Consider the following 5,000-nt stretch of genomic DNA (forward strand, 5'->3'; position numbering starts at 1 on the left):
GTGTGTGTGTGTGTGTGTGTGTGTGTAATAAACCCTCATACAGACAAGATCAGTGTGTGTGTGTGTGTGTGTGTAATAAACCCTCATACAGACAAGATCAGTGTGTGTGTGTGTGTGTGTGTGTGTGTGTGTGTAATAAACCCTCATACAAACAACAAGATCAGTGTGTGTGTGTGTGTGTGTGTGTGTGTGTAATAAACCCTCATACAGACAAGATCAGTGTGTGTGTGTGTGTGTGTGTGTGTGTGTGTGTGTAATAAACCCCCATACAGACAAGATCAGTGTGTGTGTGTGTGTGTGTGTGTAATAAACCCTCATACAGACAAGATCAGTGTGTGTGTGTGTGTGTAATAAACCCTCATACAGACAAGATCAGTGTGTGTGTGTGTGTGTGTAATAAACCCCCATACAGACAAGATCAGTGTGTGTGTGCGTGTGTGTGTGTGTGTGTGTAATAAACCCTCATACAGACAAGATCAGTGTGTGTGTGTGTGTGTGTGTGTGTGTGTGTGTGTGTGTGTGTGTGTGTGTAATAAACCCTCATACCGACAAGATCAGTGTGTGTGTGTGTGTGTGTGTGTGTAATAAACCCTCATACAGACAAGATCAGTGTGTGTGTGTGTGTGTGTGTGTGTGTGTAATAAACCCCCATACAGACAAGATCAGTGTGTGTGTGTGTGTGTGTGTGTGTGTAATAAACCCTCATACAGACAAGATCAGTGTGTGTGTGTGTGTGTGTGTGTAATAAACCCTCATACAGACAAGATCAGTGTGTGTGTGTGTGTGTGTAATAAACCCTCATACAGACAAGATCAGTGTGTGTGTGTGTAATAAACCCTCATACAGACAAGATCAGTGTGTGTGTGTGTGTGTGTGTAATAAACCCTCATACAGACAAGATCAGCGTGTGTGTGTGTGTGTGTGTGTGTGTGTGTGTGTGTGTAATAAAACCTCATACAGACAAGATCAGTGTGTGTGTGTGTGTGTGTGTGTGTGTGTGTGTGTGTGTAATAAACCCTCATACAGACAAGATCAGTGTGTGTGTGTGTGTGTGTGTAATAAACCCTCATACAGACAAGATCAGTGTGTGTGTGTGTGTGTGTGTGTGTGTGTGTGTGTGTAATAACCCCCCATACAGACAAGATCAGTGTGTGTGTGTGTGTGTGTGTGTAATAAACCCTCATACACACAAGATCAGTGTGTGTGTGTGTGTGTGTGTGTGTGTGTGTGTGTGTGTGTGTGTGTGTGTGTGTGTGTGTGTGTGTGTGTGTGTGTGTGTGTGTGTGTGTGTGTAATAAACCCCCATACAGACAAGATCAGTGTGTGTGTGTGTGTGTGTGTGTGTGTGTGTGTGTGTGTGTGTGTAATAAACCCTCATACAGACAAGATCAGTGTGTGTGTGTGTGTGTGTGTGTGTGTAATAAACCCTCATACAGACAAGATCAGTGTGTGTGTGTGTGTGTGTAATAAACCCTCATACAGACAAGATCAGTGTGTGTGTGTGTAATAAACCCTCATACAGACAAGATCAGTGTGTGTGTGTGTGTGTGTGTAATAAACCCTCATACAGACAAGATCAGCGTGTGTGTGTGTGTGTGTGTGTGTGTGTAATAAAACCTCATACAGACAAGATCAGTGTGTGTGTGTGTGTGTGTGTGTGTGTGTGTGTGTGTGTGTGTGTAATAAACCCTCATACAGACAAGATCAGTGTGTGTGTGTGTGTGTAATAAACCCTCATACAGACAAGATCAGTGTGTGTGTGTGTGTGTGTGTGTGTGTGTGTGTGTGTGTAATAACCCCCCATACAGACAAGATCAGTGTGTGTGTGTGTGTGTGTAATAAACCCTCATACACACAAGATCAGTGTGTGTGTGTGTGTGTGTGTGTGTGTGTGTGTGTGTGTGTGTGTGTGTGTGTGTGTGTGTGTGTGTGTGTGTGTGTGTGTGTAATGTGCAGGGCGGCAGTGGCTCAGTGGTTCATGTAGGTTGTCTACAAACCGGAAGGTTGGTGGTTCGATCCCCGGTTCCACCTGACCAAGTGCCGAGGTGTCCATGAGCAAGACACCTAACCCCAGCTGCTCCCGACGAGCTGGATGGCGCCTTGCATGGCTGACACCGCCGTCGGTGTGTGAATGGGTGAATGTGAGGCAAAATGTAAAGCGCTTTGGATGGCCGAAGGTCTGTTAAAAGCGCTATATAAATGCAGTCCATTTAATAAACCCTCATACAGACAAGATCAGTGTGTGTGTGTGTGTGTGTGTGTGTGTGTGTGTATGTGTGTGTGTCTGTGTGTAATAAACCCTCATACAGACAAGATCAGTGTGTGTGTGTGTATGTGTGTGTGTGTGTAATAACCCCCCATACAGACAAAATCAGTGTGTGTGTGTGTGTGTGTGTGTGTGTGTGTGTAATAACCCCCCATACAGACAAGATCAGTGTGTGTGTGTGTGTGTGTGTAATAAACCCTCATACAGACAAGATCAGTGTGTGTGTGTGTGTGTGTGTGTGTGTGTGTGTGTGTGTAATAAACCCTCATACAGACAAGATCTGTGTGTGTGTGTGTGTGTGTGTGTGTAATAAACCCTCATACAGACAAGATCAGTGTGTGTGTGTGTGTGTGTGTGTGTGTAATAAACTCTCATACAGACAAGATCAGTGTGTGTGTGTGTGTGTGTGTAATAAACCCTCATACAGACAAGATCAGTGTGTGTGTGTGTGTGTGTGTGTGTATTAAACCCTCATACAGACAAGATCAGTGTGTGTGTGTGTGTAATAAACCCTCATACAGACAAGATCAGTGTGTGTGTGTGTGTGTGTGTGTGTGTGTGTGTAATAAACCCTCATACAGACAAGATCAGTGTGTGTGTGTGTGTGTGTGTGTGTGTAATAAACCCTCATACAGACAAGATCAGTGTGTGTGTGTGTGTGTGTGTGTGTAATAAACCCTCATACAGACAAGATCAGTGTGTGTGTGTGTGTGTGTGTGTGTGTGTGTGTGTGTGTGTGTGTGTGTGTGTGTAATAAACCCTCATACAGACAAGATCAGTGTGTGTGTGTGTGTAATAAACCCTCATACAGACAAGATCAGTGTGTGTGTGTGTAATAAACCCTCATACAGACAAGATCAGTGTGTGTGTGTGTGTGTGTGTGTATAATAAACCCTCATACAGACAAGATCAGTGTGTGTGTGTGTGTAATAAACCCTCATACAGACAAGATCAGTGTGTGTGTGTGTGTGTGTGTGTGTGTGTGTGTGTGTGTGTAATAAACCCTCATACAGACAACAAGATCAGTGTGTGTGTGTGTGTGTGTGTGTGTGTGTGTGTAATAAACCCTCATACAGACAAGATCAGTGTGTGTGTGTGTGTGTGTGTGTGTAATAAACCCCCATACAGACAAGATCAGTCAGTGTGTGTGTGTGTGTGTGTAATAAACCCTCATACAGACAAGATCAGTGTGTGTGTGTGTGTGTGTAATAAACCCTCATACAGACAAGATCAGTGTGTGTGTGTGTGTGTGTAATAAACCCCCATACAGACAAGATCAGTGTGTGTGTGCGTGTGTGTGTGTGTAATAAACCCTCATACAGACAAGATCAGTGTGTGTGTGTGTGTGTGTGTGTGTGTAATAAACCCTCATACAGACAAGATCAGTGTGTGTGTGTGTGTGTGTGTGTGTGTGTGTGTGTGTAATAAACCCTCATACCGACAAGATCAGTGTGTGTGTGTGTGTGTGTGTGTGTGTGTGTGTGTAATAAACCCTCATACAGACAAGATCAGTGTGTGTGTGTGTGTGTGTGTGTGTGTGTAATAAACCCCCATACAGACAAGATCAGTGTGTGTGTGTGTGTGTGTGTGTGTGTGTGTAATAAACCCTCATACAGACAAGATCAGTGTGTGTGTGTGTGTGTGTGTGTGTGTGTGTAATAAACCCTCATACAGACAAGATCAGTGTGTGTGTGTGTGTGTGTGTAATAAACCCTCATACAGACAAGATCAGTGTGTGTGTGTGTGTGTGTGTGTGTGTGTGTGTGTGTAATAAACCCTCATACAAACAACAAGATCAGTGTGTGTGTGTGTGTGTGTGTGTGTGTGTAATAAACCCTCATACAGACAAGATCAGTGTGTGTGTGTGTGTGTGTGTGTGTGTGTGTAATAAACCCCCATACAGACAAGATCAGTGTGTGTGTGTGTGTGTGTGTGTAATAAACCCTCATACAGACAAGATCAGTGTGTGTGTGTGTGTGTAATAAACCCTCATACAGACAAGATCAGTGTGTGTGTGTGTGTGTGTAATAAACCCCCATACAGACAAGATCAGTGTGTGTGTGCGTGTGTGTGTGTGTGTGTGTAATAAACCCTCATACAGACAAGATCAGTGTGTGTGTGTGTGTGTGTGTGTGTGTGTGTGTGTGTGTGTGTGTGTGTGTGTGTGTGTGTGTGTGTGTGTAATAAACCCTCATACCGACAAGATCAGTGTGTGTGTGTGTGTGTGTGTAATAAACCCTCATACAGACAAGATCAGTGTGTGTGTGTGTGTGTGTGTGTGTGTATGTAATAAACCCCCATACAGACAAGATCAGTGTGTGTGTGTGTGTGTGTGTGTGTGTGTGTGTGTGTGTGTGTGTAATAAACCCTCATACAGACAAGATCAGTGTGTGTGTGTGTGTGTGTGTGTAATAAACCCTCATACAGACAAGATCAGTGTGTGTGTGTGTGTGTGTAATAAACCCTCATACAGACAAGATCAGTGTGTGTGTGTGTAATAAACCCTCATACAGACAAGATCAGTGTGTGTGTGTGTGTGTGTGTAATAAACCCTCATACAGACAAGATCAGCGTGTGTGTGTGTGTGTGTGTGTGTGTGTGTGTGTGTAATAAAACCTCATACAGACAAGATCAGTGTGTGTGTGTGTGTGTGTGTGTGTGTGTGTGTGTGTAATAAACCCTCATACAGACAAGATCAGTGTGTGTGTGTGTGTGTGTGTAATAAACCCTCATA

The sequence above is a fragment of the Gobio gobio genome, assembly GCF_949357685.1.
Source record: "Gobio gobio genome assembly, chromosome: 6".
In the NCBI taxonomy this organism is placed as follows: Eukaryota; Metazoa; Chordata; class Actinopteri; order Cypriniformes; family Gobionidae; genus Gobio; species Gobio gobio.